We start from the raw sequence: 14,414 nt of genomic DNA on the forward strand, positions 1-14,414 counted from the left end.
ACCAAGCTTGCCAGTAAAGGTGTGCAGTTGATAGAAAATGCAGAGAAGACAAGCTCTGGGGAAGTATTAGTTGCTATGAGGAAACAAGTTCGAAAGATGAGAGAAGTCTTGAGTTTTTGAGCAAATGTGGATCGAATTAGAGCTATAATCGTTTAGCATGAAATTAAATTGTTAGAAGCTACAAGCAAACAAAAGGTAGTCTCACACTCACGTTTTGATGATGCTTGAAAAGTTCCTTAGCAGGTTTTATTTTTAATTAAACATCAACAAGATTGTGCTCTACAAGTAAACTTTTGGAAGAGGCTGGTACCCAGCACGATGAGGTTTAATAACCAGTAACTTCAACTCATTATTGAACCTCCTCAGTGGCAGTGAAGGCGACAAAGACATTCTTTGCTGCCTCCATTGCATCCTCAGTGTGCGTCCAACATAATTTTCCAGGGAGCACAGGGACTTTTATGGTTGCACCTAAAGGAGGTGGTGGAACTGACAATGGCTTGCTGAGCATGCATTCTGCAGATGTAGGTCAATGCAGGGTTTGATGGCGGTCAGACACAGCCTCAGATTACTGACTCATCACCTGCTACTGTGCTTTGTCTTCATAGCAATAATTGCTGGAAAACCCTTTTTGCAAAGACGCGTGCCGCAAATGGCAGCAGCACAGATATTGCTTCACCGACAGGCTCAGGATACTCAATGATAACTGAGTAATTTTGGTCACATGAAGCCAAAATTTAGATAACCTCGCCTCCAAATATTAATATTTGAAGGTCCTGTCTATCACGTGTCAGTTCAGTGAGTTGCATCTGTACAAAAACAGCTTTGTGACATCAGAGCGATGTCACTCAAACTTCTCTGGTTTTTTCCAGCAGGAAAGTAATGGGAAAATTTTGACTAAGCAAATTTCAAATCACCTTTGGCTTAACTATTAACTAAGCCTAGTGACAGATTTGGTGACAGTTCATTACGAGGTCCTCGTACATGGAGTTGTTTTGAGTGACTACTATAGCTTGCCTCAGATATGTACAGTAGTTGCTGCTTTTGGTACCTGCACATCAGAAGTGGGCAGCTGTAGTCAAAACAACTGTTCCTGGATCTGCTATCTGCCGTCAGAAAGAGTTTCCCAAGACATGAGCCTTTCCGACACTCAGTTACTGGTGTCAATAAAACAACAGGTTTGAAAAGGTATTTGTCATACCGGTTAAGGATTAAAGCAGTACAGTAGTACCTCGGTTTACGAACTTAATCCATTCTGGAAGTCCGTTCTTAAACCAAAACCATTCTTAAACAGAGGCGTGCTTTCCCTAATGAGGCCTCCTGCCATTGGTGCCCTTCCACTGTTCGGATTCCGTTCTTAGACTGAAGTAAAGTTCTCAACCCAAGACACTATTTCCAGTTTTGCAGAGTTTGTAAACCAAATCATTCTTAAACCGGACTGTTCTTAAACCGAGGTAGCTCTGTTGTGATTTTGGGTCGGCTTATATAGCCTGCAACCCACTTGTATGCGCTTTGTGACTCACAGGAAACACTAGCCTAGAGGTTAAATTGTGCTCCCCACTGTTCACCCATAAAATCAAAGTTACAGCATTGCACTTCTCATCGTTAAAGCGCTGTGATATAGTTCGTATTCCTCTTGCCATGTTTGGTCTGTTAAAAGTACGCTACAGTAGTGAGGAAGAGGGTTAAGACCCATCTCTAGTGGGGTTTACCAGGATGAGAGAGAGACTGACATTGGCATGGACAGACATAATGGCACTCACAGATAAAGCACTTGCCCGTGTGTTGTGTACATGCTCCATCAAACATCAGCGCACTTAGCATATGGGGCAGCTACCTCTACCTTTATCCGAGCATCTTATGCATGACCAAGCAGGTTACCTGTGACTTCTGTTGCTGTTTTATACCTGCTGCTGGGATTGAGAAAGCTGCCTCTGATTGGTTGACAAGGCTGCTGGGATTGACAAAGCTGCCTCTGATTGGTTGACAAGGCATTCTTTGATTGACAAGGCATCTGACCCTCCCCTTCACTCATAGCTCACCAATTAACCAATGCATAGCCAAACCAATCAACCCACTTGAAGGATTACTGTTAATCTCTTTTCCTTAGGGTGTCCCTATTTTCAATGGAGAAATGTTGTGGGGTATGGAGTTCTCCGACTCCCGAGCCGCCTGAAGGCAATCCTGTACAGTGAAGGGTTTTTTTAAAAAACGTCTAGTGTTTTATTATGTTTTTATACATGTTGGATGCCACTCAGAGTGGCTGGGGCAACCCAGTCAGTTGTGTGGGATATAAAGAATAAAATTATCATTATGGAATGGGGCGTCCCTCTTTTCATCAGAGAAATGTTGGGGGGCATGCTTGGTATATTTCAAAAAGGAAAGGGTATAAAAAGCTCTGGATTGGGAGAAGGTAACGTGTGGGAACGCACTGAACTGATTTGGAGGAGAAGGGCAAGAAGAGCTTGCTATCCACATTACACAACAATCCAGAGGAGATCTGGACGTCTGAGTGACCTTGGGCCACAAGCCCAATCTCATCTACCCCATCAATTTTATTTTTCCTCCTAACCGTGAACTCAAGATGATGGGTGCACCTCAATTGCAGCCAAAGGAGGGTACTGAGAAATATTACTATGCTTTGAGGAACTTGTGTTTCGTGTGTGTGTGTGTGTGTGTGTGTGTGTCACAATTTCATCAAAAATCTGACATTGGGAAATTCACTCAAAAATGGTGCCAAGCTGCTGCCAATGCTCCCCTGAAAGGTTTGGTGGTCACAACAGAAGGCTTTTTATCACAGGAAAAGAAATCAGCCCTCGACAACGTAACCGGCAGAAAAAGAGTTTTTTGAAAAAAATCCCCAAGCCCCGGGGTCACAATTTCATCAAAACTCTGACGTTCTCCAATTCACTCAGAAATGGTGCCAAACGGTTGCAAATTCTCCCGAGAGGTTTGGCGGTCGAAACAGAAGGCTTTTTATCACTGGAGAAGAAATCAACCTTCAACCACTTAATTGGCAGGAAAAGATTTTTTTTTTTTAAATCCCTAGACCCGGGGTCACAATTTCAGCAACTCGTCCAATCTGTCTGTTATCTCTGTTCGCTCCAGTTTTGGCAATTGGGAGAAGGATAGAAGTAACTCACGCTCTGTAGAGTTCTCCAGATGTATAGCCTTTGTCAGTGGAGGCAAGGGGGCGTCAGTCCAGCTGATTAGATCTGCGGCCAGGGGAGTTGGGGTCGTGGCAATTGGCGGACCCTCAGACTTGTCTGCCTTCTTTTTGAGCAAGCAGTTTGGTAAGAGGGGGCAAATCTTGGTATCGGTAAAGACTCTTGTAGCAAGGATTCCATAGTTAATTAGAAGGCTTCTTGAGGACATAATAAGTGCAGGGAGCTTTTTGGTTTTAAAGGAGAGCAGCACTCTCTGCCTCTGAGGTCTGCTGCTAATATGATCAGTATGCTTCAGATCAATAGAGCTAGGGATTACCCTCAGAAGCTCCGCTAGGTGTCTCCGTATATCACTCTTATAATGCCAGTTTATCACCTTGCCTCTAAAGGGGCAAACCGTTAGGCAGATTTTGGTAGCTTGCAGCAACAGTTTGTGAGTAGGTGCAGAGTGTTGTTCCTTCTTATTTTGCTCACTTTGCTCACTTTTCTGCTTGCCAGCAGCTTGAGGAATTGTACAGGAGGTATGAGGTAAGACGGGTGCTCTGGGCATTTGTATGGGCTTCATCTCAGGTGGTACATCAGGGGAACTGTCTTTACCTATTAAGGATACAAGCGAGATAATCTTCTCCAAGGATCCTCGGATGTCTTTTATGTATTTAAAGATATAGTCCACTGTTTTAGCAACTAGGTCTAGAGTAGTCGAGTGTTCAAATAGTATCTCATCAATGCAGCTTTCACGGACTCTAGTGCAGTCATTCGAGTGGATACTAGTATTATTATTGCTTGAAGGTTTAGTAGGCAGGTTATCAAAAGTTCTTTCACAATGGTTTCCTCGTCATTCATCTCTGCTAGCAGTGTGAAAGAGTTTGAAACCGGAATATTAAAAACATCCTTTGTACTTTCAGACTCAGTAATTTTTGTTTGTTTAGCAAGAGGCAGGCATCTCAGTTCCTCTGCATGGTCTAAATCTCTGGAATCTCTGGAATCCCTGGTGAGTTTCCCAGCTCCTCTCCCACAAGGAGGGCTGTATAATCTAACTTTTGGCAATTCACTCAAAAATGGTGCCAAACGGTTGCAAATTCTCCCCTGAAAGGTTTGGCGGTCGAAACAGAAGGCTTTTTATTACAGGAAAAGAAATCAGCCCTCAACAACATCACCAGCAGAAAAAGATTTTTTTGAAAAAATCACTAAGCCCCGGGGTCACAATTTCATCAAAAATCTGACTTTCGGCAAATCACTCAAAAATGGTGCCAAACGGTTGCAAATGCTCCCCTGAAAGGTTTGGCATTCGAAACAGAAGGCTTTTTATCACAGGAAAAGAAATCAGCCCTCGACAACTTAACCGGCAGAAAAAGATTTTTTTGAAAAAATCCCTAAGCCCCGGGGTCGCAATTTCATCAAAAATCTGACTTTCGGAAATTCACTCAAAAATGGTGCCAAAGAGTAGCAAATGCTCCCCTGAGAGGTTTGGCGGTCGAAACAGAAGGTTTTTGATCACAGGAAAAGAAATCAGCAGTCAAGAACATCACCAGCAGAAAAAGATTTTTTTGAAAAAATCCCTAAGCCCCGGGGTCACAATTTCATCAAAAATCTGACTTTCGGAAATTCACTCAAAAATGGTGCCAAACGGTTGCAAATGCTCCCCTGAAAGGTTTTGCGGTCGAAACCGAAGTCTTTTTATCACAGGAAAAGAAATCAGCCCTCAACAACATCACCGGCACAAAAAGATTTTTTTGAAAAAAATCCCTAAGGCCCGGGGTCACAATTTCATCAAAAATCTAACTTTTGGCAATTCACTCAAAAATGGTGCCAAACGGTTGCAAATTCTCCCCTGAAAGGTTTGGCGGTCGAAACAGAAGGCTTTTTATTACAGGAAAAGCAATCAGCCCTCAACAACATCACCGGCAGAAAAAGATTTTTTTGAAAAAATCACTAAGCCCCAGGGTCACAATTTCATCAAAAATCTGACTTTCGGCAAATCACTCAAAAATGGTGCCAAACGGTTGCAAATGCTCCCCTAAAAGGTTTGGCATTCGAAACAGAAGGCTTTTTATCACAGGAAAAGAAATCAGCCCTCGACAACTTAACCGGCAGAAAAAGATTTTTTTGAAAAAATCCCTAAGCCCCGGGGTCGCAATTTCATCAAAAATCTGACTTTCGGAAATTCACTCAAAAATGGTGCCAAACAGTTGCAAATGCTCCCCTGAGAGGTTTGGCGGTCGAAAGAGAAGGTTTTTGATCACAGGAAAAGAAATCAGCAGTCAAGAACATCACCAGCAGAAAAAGATTTTTTTGAAAAAATCCCTAAGCCCCTGGGTCACAATTTCATCAAAAATCTGACTTTCGGAAATTCACTCAAAAATGGTGCCAAACGGTTACTAATGCTCCCTTGAGAGCTTTGGAGGTCAAAACAGAAGGCTTTTTATCACAGGAAAAGAAATCAGCCCTCAACAACATCACCAGCAGAAAAAGATTTTTTTGAAAAAATCCCTAAGCCCCGGGGTCACAATTTCATCAAAAATCTGACTTTCGGAAATTCACTCAAAAATGGTGCCAAACGGTTGCAAATGCTCCCCTGAAAGGTTTGGCGGTCAAAACCGAAGGCTTTTTATCACAGGAAAAGAAATCAGCCCTCAACAACATCACCGGCACAAAAAGATTTTTTTGAAAAAAATCCCTAAGGCCCGGGGTCACAATTTCATCAAAAATCTGACTTTCGGCAAATCACTCAAAAATGGTGCCAAACGGTTGCAAATGCTCCCCTAAATGGTTTGGCATTCGAAACAGAAGGCTTTTTATCACAGGAAAAGAAATCAGCCCTCGACAACTTAACCGGCAGAAAAAGATTTTTTTGAAAAAATCCCTAAGCCCCTGGGTCACAATTTCATCAAAAATCTGACTTTCGGAAATTCACTCAAAAATGGGGCCAAACGGTTACTAATGCTCCCCTGAGAGGTTTGGAGGTCAAAACAGAAGGCTTTTTATCACAGGAAAAGAAATCAGCGCTCGAAAACATCACCGGCAGAAAAAGATTTTTTTGAAAAAAACCCTAAGCCCCGGGGTCACAATTTCATCAAAAATCTGACTTTCGGAAATTCACTCAAAAATAGTGCCAAATGTTTGCAAATGCTCCCCTGAAAGGTTTGGCGGTCGAAACAGAAGGCTTTTTATTACAGGAAAAGAAATCAGCCCTCAACAACATCACTGGCAGAAAAAGATTTTTTTGAAAAAATCCCTAAGCCCCGGGGTCACAATTTCATCAAAAATCTGACTTTCGGCAAATCACTCAAAAATGGTGCCAAACGGTTGCAAATGCTCCCCTGCAAGGTTTGGCGGTTGAAACAGAAGGCTTTTTATCACAGGAAAAGAAATCAGCCCTTGACAACATCACCGGCAGAAAAAGATTTTTTTGAAAAAAACCCTAAGCCCTGGGGTTACAATTTCATCAAAAATCTGACTTTCGGAAATTCACTCAAAAATGGTGCCAAACGGTTGCAAATGCTCCCCTGAAAGGTTTGGCGGTCGAAACAGAAGGCTTTTTATCACAGGAAAAGAAATCAGCCCTCAACAACATCAGCGGCAGAAAAAGATTTTTTTGAAAAAATCCCTAAGCCCCGGGGTAACGATTTCATCAAAAATCTGACTTTCGGCAATTCACTCAAAAATGGTGCCAAACGGTTGCAAATGCTCCCCTGAAAGGTTTGGCGGTTGAAACAGAAGGCTTTTTATCACAGGAAAAGAAATCAGCCCTTGACAACATCACGGGCAGAAAAAGATTTTTTTGAAAAAATCCCTAAGCCTCGGGGTCACAATTTCATCAAAAATCTGACTTTCGGAAATTCACTCAAAAATGGTGCCAAACAGTTGCAAATGCTCCCCTGAGAGGTTTGGCGGTCGAAACAGAAGGTTTTTGATCACAGGAAAAGAAATCAGCAGTCAAGAACATCACCAGCAGAAAAAGATTTTTTTGAAAAAATCCCTAAGCCCCGGGGTCACAATTTCATCAAAAATCTGACGTTCTCCTATTCACTCAAAAATGGTGCCAAACGGTTGCAAATGCTCCCCTGAAAGGTTTGGCGATCGAAACAGAAGGCTTTTTATCACAGGATAAGAAATCAGCCCTCGACAACTTCACCGGCAGAAATTTTTTTTTTTGAAAAAATCCCTAAGCCCTGGGGTTACAATTTCATCAAAAATCTGACTTTCGGAAATTCACTCAAAAATGGTGCCAAACGGTTGCAAATGCTCCCCTGCAAGGTTTGGCATTCAAAACAGAAGGCTTTTTATCACAGGAAAAGAAATCAGCCCTCGACAACTTAACCGGCAGAAAAAGATTTTTTTGAAAAAATCCCTTAGCCCCGGGGTCACAATTTCATGAAAAATCTGACTTTCGGAAATTCACTCAAAAATGGTGCCATACGGTTGCAAATGCTCCCCTGAAAGGTTTGGCGGTCGAAACAGAAGGCTTTTTATCACAGGAAAAGAAATCAGCCCTCAACAACATCAGCGGCAGAAAAAGATTTTTTTGAAAAAATCCCTAAGCCCCGGGGTAACGATTTCATCAAAAATCTGACTTTCGGCAATTCACTCAAAAATGGTGCCAAACGGTTGCAAATGCTCCCCTGAAAGGTTTGGCGGTTGAAACAGAAGGCTTTTTATCAGAGGAAAAGAAATCAGCCCTTGACAACATCACCGGCAGAAAAAGATTTTTTTGAAAAAAACCCTAAGCCCCGGGGTCACAATTTCATCAAAAATCTAACTTTCGGAAATTCACTCAAAAATGGGGCCAAATGGTTACTAATTCTCCCCTGAGAGGTTTGGAGGTCAAAACAAAAGGCTTTTTATCACAGGAAAAGAAATCAGCCCTCAACAACATCACCGGCAGAAAAAGATTTTTTTAAAAAAATCCCTAAGCCCCGGGGTCACAATTTCATCAAAAATCTAACTTTTGGCAATTCACTCAAAAATGGTGCCAAACGGTTGCAAATTCTCCCCTGAAAGGTTTGGCGGTCGAAACAGAAGGCTTTTTATTACAGGAAAAGAAATCAGCCCTCAACAACATCACCGGCAGAAAAAGATTTTTCTGAAAAAATCACCAAGCCCCGGGGTCACAATTTCATCAAAAATCTGACTTTCGGCAAATCACTCAAAAATGGTGCCAAACGGTTGCAAATGCTCCCCTAAAAGGTTTGGCATTCGAAACAGAAGGCTTTTTATCACAGGAAAAGAAATCAGCCCTCGACAACTTAACCGGCAGAAAAAGATTTTTTTGAAAAAATCCCTAAGCCCCAGGGTCGCAATTTCATCAAAAATCTGACTTTCGGAAATTCACTCAAAAATGGTGCCAAACAGTTGCAAATGCTCCCCTGAGAGGTTTGGCGGTCGAAACAGAAGGTTTTTGATCACAGGAAAAGAAATCAGCAGTCAAGAACATCACCAGCAGAAAAAGATTTTTTTGAAAAAATCCCTAAGCCCCGGGGTCACAATTTCATCAAAAATCTGACTTTCGGCAAATCACTCAAAAATGGTGCCAAACGGTTACTAATGCTCCCTTGAAAGGTTTGGCGTTCGAAACAGAAGGCTTTTTATCACAGGAAAAGAAATCAGCCCTCAACAACATCACCGGCAGAAAAAGATTTTTTTGAAAAAATCACTAAGCCCCGGGGTCACAATTTCATCAAAAATCTGACTTTCGGCAAATCACTCAAAAATGGTGCCAAACGGTTGCAAATGCTCCCCTGAAAGGTTTGGCGTTCGAAACAGAAGGCTTTTTATCACACGAAAAGAAATCAGCCCTCAACAACATCACCGGCACAAAAATATTTTTTTGAAAAAATCCCTAAGTCCCGGGATCACAATTTCATCAAAAATCTGACTTTCGGAAATTCACTCAAAAATTGTGCCAAATGGTTGCTAATGCTCCCCTGAGAGGTTTGGAGGTCGAAACAGAAGGCTTTTTATCACAGGATAAGAAATCAGCCCTCGACAACTTCACCGGCAGAAAATTTTTTTTTTGAAAAAATCCCTAAGCCCCGGGGTCACAATTTCATCAAAAATCTGACTTTCGGAAATTCACTCAAAAATGGGGCCAAACGGTTGCAAATGCTCCCCTGAAAGGTTTGGCGGTCGAAACAGAAGGCTTTTTATCACTGGAAAAGAAATCAGCCCTCAACAACATCACCGGCAGAAAAAGGTTTTTTTGAAAAAATCCCTAAGCCCCGGGGTCACAATTTCATCAAAAATCTGACTTTCGGAAATTCACTCAAAAATGGGGCCAAACGGTTGCAAATGCTCCCCTGAAAGGTTTGGCGATCACACAGAAGGCTTTTTATCACACGAAAAGAAATCAGCCCTCAACAACATCACCGGCAGAAAAAGATTTTTTTGAAAAAATCCCTAAGCCCCGGGGTCACAATTTCATCAAAAATCTGACTTTCGGAAATTCACTCAAAAATGGTGCCAAATGTTTGCAAATGCTCCCCTGAAAGGTTTGGCGGTCGAAACAGAAGGCTTTTTATTACAGGAAAAGAAATCAACCCTTGACAACTTAACCGGCAGAAAAAGATTTGTTTGAAAAAATCCCTAAGCCCCGGGGTCACAATTTCATCAAAAATCTGACTTTCGGAAATTCAGTCAAAAATTGTGCCAAATGTTTACAAAAGCTCCCCTGAAACGTTTGGCGTTCGAAACAGAAGGCTTTTATCACAGGAAAAGAAATCAGCCCTCAACAACATCACCGGCAGAAAAAGATTTTTTTGAAAAACTCCCTAAGCCCTGGGGTCACAATTTCATCAAAAATCTGACTTTCGGAAATTCACTCAAAAATGGTGCCAAACGGTTGCAAATGCTCCCCTGAAAGGTTTGGCGGTCGAAACAGAAGGCTTTTTATCACAGAAAAAGAAATCAGCCCTTGACAACTTAACTGGCAGAAAAAGATTTTTTTGAAAAAATCCCTAAGCTCCGGGGTCACAATTTCATCAAAAATCTGACTTTCGGAAATTCACTCAAAAATGGTGCCAAACGGTTGCAAATGCTCCCCTGAAAGGTTTGGCGGTCAAAACAGAAGGCTTTTTATCACAGGAAAAGAAATCAGCCCTCAACAACATCACCGGCAGAAAAAGATTTTTTTGAAAAAGTCCCTGAGCCCCGGGGTCACAATTTCATCAAAAATCTGACTTTCGGAAATTCACTCAAAAATGGTGCCAAATGTTTTCAAAAGCTCCCCTGAAAGGTTTGGCGGTCGAAACAGAAGGCTTTTTATCACTGGAAAAGAAATCAGCCCTCAACAACATCACCGGCAGAAAAAGTTTTTTTTGAAAAAATCCCTAAGCCCCGGGGTCACAATTTCATCAAAAATCTGACTTTCGGAAATTCACTCAAAAATGGTGCCAAATGTTTGCAAATTCTCCCCTGAAAGGTTTGGCGGTCGAAACAGAAGGCTTTTTATTACAGGAAAAGAAATCAACCCTTGACAACTTAACCGGCAGAAAAAGATTTGTTTCAAAAAATCCCTAAGCCCCGGGGTCACAATTTTATCAAAAATCTGACTTTCGGAAATTCAGTCAAAAATGGTCGCAAACGGTTGCAAATGCTCCCCTGAAAGGTTTGGCGGTCAAAACAGAAGGCTTTTTATCACAGGAAAAGAAATCAGCCCTCAACAACATCACCGGCAGAAAAAGATTTTTTTGAAAAAGTCCCTGAGCCCCGGGGTCACAATTTCATCAAAAATCTGACTTTCGGAAATTCACTCAAAAATGGTGCCAAATGTTTTCAAAAGCTCCCCTGAAAGGTTTGGCGGTCGAAACAGAAGGCTTTTTATCACTGGAAAAGAAATCAGCCCTCAACAACATCACCGGCAGAAAAAGTTTTTTTTGAAAAAATCCCTAAGCCCCGGGGTCACAATTTCATCAAAAATCTGACTTTCGGAAATTCACTCAAAAATGGTGCCAAATGTTTGCAAATTCTCCCCTGAAAGGTTTGGCGGTCGAAACAGAAGGCTTTTTATTACAGGAAAAGAAATCAACCCTTGACAACTTAACCGGCAGAAAAAGATTTGTTTGAAAAAATCCCTAAGCCCCGGGGTCACAATTTCATCAAAAATCTGACTTTCGGAAATTCAGTCAAAAATGGTCGCAAACGGTTGCAAGTGCTCCCCTGAAAGGTTTGGCCGCCGAAACAGAAAGCTTTTTATCACAGAAAAAGAAATCAGCCCTTGACAACTTAACCGGCAGAAAAAGATTTTTTTGAAAAAATCCCTAAGCCCCGGGGTCACAATTTCATCAAAAATCTGACTTTCGGAAATTCACTCAAAAATGGTGCCAAATGTTTGCAAATGCTCCCCTGAAAGGTTTGGCGGTCGAAACAGAAGGCTTTTTATCACAGGAAAAGAAATCAGCCCTCAACAACATCACCGGCAGAAAAAGATTTTTTTGAAAAAATCCCTAAGCCCCGGGGTCACAATTTCATCAAAAATCTGACTTTCGGAAATTCACTCAAAAATGGGGCCAAACGGTTGCAAATGCTCCCCTGAAAGGTTTGGCGGTCGAAACAGAAGGCTTTTTATCACAGGAAAAGAAATCAGCCCTCAACAACATCACCGGCAGAAAAAGATTTTTTTGAAAAAATCCCTAAGCCCCGGGGTCACAATTTCATCAAAGATCTGACTTTCGGAAATTCACTCAAAAATGGGGCCAAACGGTTGCAAATGCTCCCCTGAAAGGTTTGGCGATCACACAGAAGGCTTTTTATCACACGAAAAGAAATCAGCCTTCAACAACATCACCGGCAGAAAAAGATTTTTTTGAAAAAATCCCTAAGCCCCGGGGTCACAATTTCATCAAAAATCTGACTTTCGGAAATTCACTCAAAAATGGTGCCAAATGTTTGCAAATGCTCCCCTGAAAGGTTTGGCGGTCGAAACAGAAGGCTTTTTATCACAGGAAAATAAATCAGCCCTTGACAACATCACCGCCAGAAAAAGATTTTTTTGAAAAAATCCCTAAGCCCCGGGGTCACAATTTCATCAAAAATCTGACTTTCGGAAATTCACTCAAAAATGGTGCCAAACGGTTGCAAATGCTCCCCTGAAAGGTTTGGCGGTCGAAACAGAAGGCTTTTTATCACAGGAAAAGAAATCAGCCCTCAACAACATCACCGGCAGAAAAAGATTTTTTTGAAAAAATCCCTAAGCCCCGGGGTCACAATTTCATCAAAAATCTGACTTTCGGAAATTCACTCAAAAATGGTGCCAAACGGTTGCAAATGCTCCCCTGAAAGGTTTGGCGGTCAAAACAGAAGGCTTTTTATTACAGGAAAAGAAATCAACCCTTGACAACTTAACCGGCAGAAAAAGATTTGTTTGAAAAAATCCCTAAGCCCCGTGTGCTGGTCCCGGGGGTAAGGTACCTTGGGTGTAGCAAAGTCCACACGAAGAGGGGCAAGGTCCGAGGCAGAGTGCCGGGCGGTGAACAGGAACGCTGGAACAGGAGGCTGTGCAGGGAACAGGAACACCGGATGGTCGGGAACAGGAGGCCGAGCAGGGAACAGGAGTACCGGATAGTCAGGAACAGGAGGCCGAGCAGGGATCAAGAACGCAGGAAGGTCCGAAGCCAACAACGACGTTGCTCCCGCAACCTGGGGCCGGGCTGACTGGGCTTTTATCCTCTTCTAAGGCCAGGGGCGGTCCCGGCCCCCAGGAGCCCCGCCTCCTCTGGCCTTAAGGCGAGCACTCCTCCTGGGGGCAACCAGTTCCCTTCGCCTCTCTGCTCTAAACCTCTGCAGATCAGGAGAGGCCGAAGGGTTACTGGGCCCTGGAGGAGGCTCACCTGTGGCCACTGAGTCGTCAAGCCTCTCTGGGGCCAGAAGGGCTTCACCTGGGGCCAGCTCCTGATGCACTGCCACAGGTGCAGGCTCTTCAGCATCTAGGCCTGGCCCCAGTTCAGCCGGCCCTGGAGGCGGGGACTCCTGTGCAGGCCGGGATTCCTCTGTTTCATCCTCCGAATCGGAATCCCAGGCCATCACACCATCCCCCCTCCCAGGCCCCCCCCTCAACCGAGGGTCCGGACCCGGCTTGCCGGGGTACGTCGCATGGAACTCTCGGAGGCAGGCAGGTGCGTGGACGTTGGCCGCTGGTTCCCAGGAACGGTCCTCCGGTCCGTACCCCTTCCAGTCAATGAGATACTGCAGCTTCCCCCTGCGGTATCGGGAGTCCAGGATGCGTTCCACCTCGTACTCAGGCTCTCCCCGAACCAACACTGGCTGCGGTCGGGGACGGTTCGGGTGGAACTCGTCGGGTGGGGCCACCGGACTCAAAAGGGACCTGTGGAAGACCGGGTGAACCTTCAGGGTTGCGGGTAACCGGAGACGAAATGCCACAGGAGAGACTTGGTCTACGATAGGGAACGGGCCGGTGAAGCGGGCGTCCAACTTCCGCGAAGGTCGAGAGGGGTGGAGGTGGCGAGTGGAGAGCCAAACCAGGTCACCGACGCGAAGTTCCGGCCCCACCTGGCGGTGGCGGTCGGCCTGGGCCTTGTACGCTTCCTTGGCCTGGTGCAGTTGCTCCACCAAAAGCTGTTGCTGGGACTGGAGCTCTTGAAGCCACTCCGTCACCGCCGGGACTGCGGATGTCGGCAGCACCTCTGGAAACAGCCGTGGATGATAACCATAACTGGCCTGGAACGGGGTCTGCTGGGTGGACGCATTCACCGCGTTATTGTAGGCGAACTCCGCCAATGCCAGGTGGTCGACCCAGTCATCCTGCTGGTAGCTGCAGTAACACCGGAGGTACTGCTCCAGCACCGCGTTCGCCCGTTCCGTCTGGCCATCGGTCTGTGGGTGGTAGGCTGACGAGAGGCAGACCTCCGTCCCGAGGGTCCGGTGTAGTGCTTGCCAGAACCGGGATGTGAACTGAACGCCCCGGTCGGACACCACGCGCTCAGGTAGGCCATGCAGGCGGAAGACATGCTGAAGGTACAGCTGAGCAGTTTCCTTGGCTGTGGGTACAGATGGACAGGGAGCGCAGTGCACCATCTTGGTGAAATGGTCGGAGAAAACCAGAAGGCAGGTACAGCCACGAGACGAGGGTAAGTCCACTACAAAGTCCAACGAAACCGTGTGCCAAGGGTGCGGTGGAACTGGCAATGGCTGAAGTAGGCCGGGGGGTCGCCCGGTAGGTCCCTTGGCGCGCCGGCAGACATCACAACCAGCAACGTAGCGAGCCACGTCAGCCTTCAGGCGGGGCCACCAAAACTCTCG

At 44.5% G+C, this 14,414-nt stretch overlaps 1 long non-coding RNA gene across 1 annotated transcript in view; it reads right to left on the minus strand.

Annotated features, from left to right (window-relative positions):
- Window positions 1-212: 212 nt before the first annotated feature.
- LOC310677513 overlaps window positions 213-14,414 on the minus strand; it is a 574,807-nt gene continuing 560,605 nt past the window's right edge. Inside the window, exon 4 of the long non-coding RNA XR_014511205.1 lies at window positions 213-1,904. This is a non-coding gene — a long non-coding RNA (uncharacterized lncRNA). The remainder of the gene's footprint in view (window positions 1,905-14,414) is intronic.

The sequence above is a fragment of the Podarcis tiliguerta genome (genome assembly GCF_965153285.1).
Source record: "Podarcis tiliguerta genome assembly, chromosome: 5".
NCBI classification, from domain to species: domain Eukaryota; kingdom Metazoa; phylum Chordata; class Lepidosauria; order Squamata; family Lacertidae; genus Podarcis; species Podarcis tiliguerta.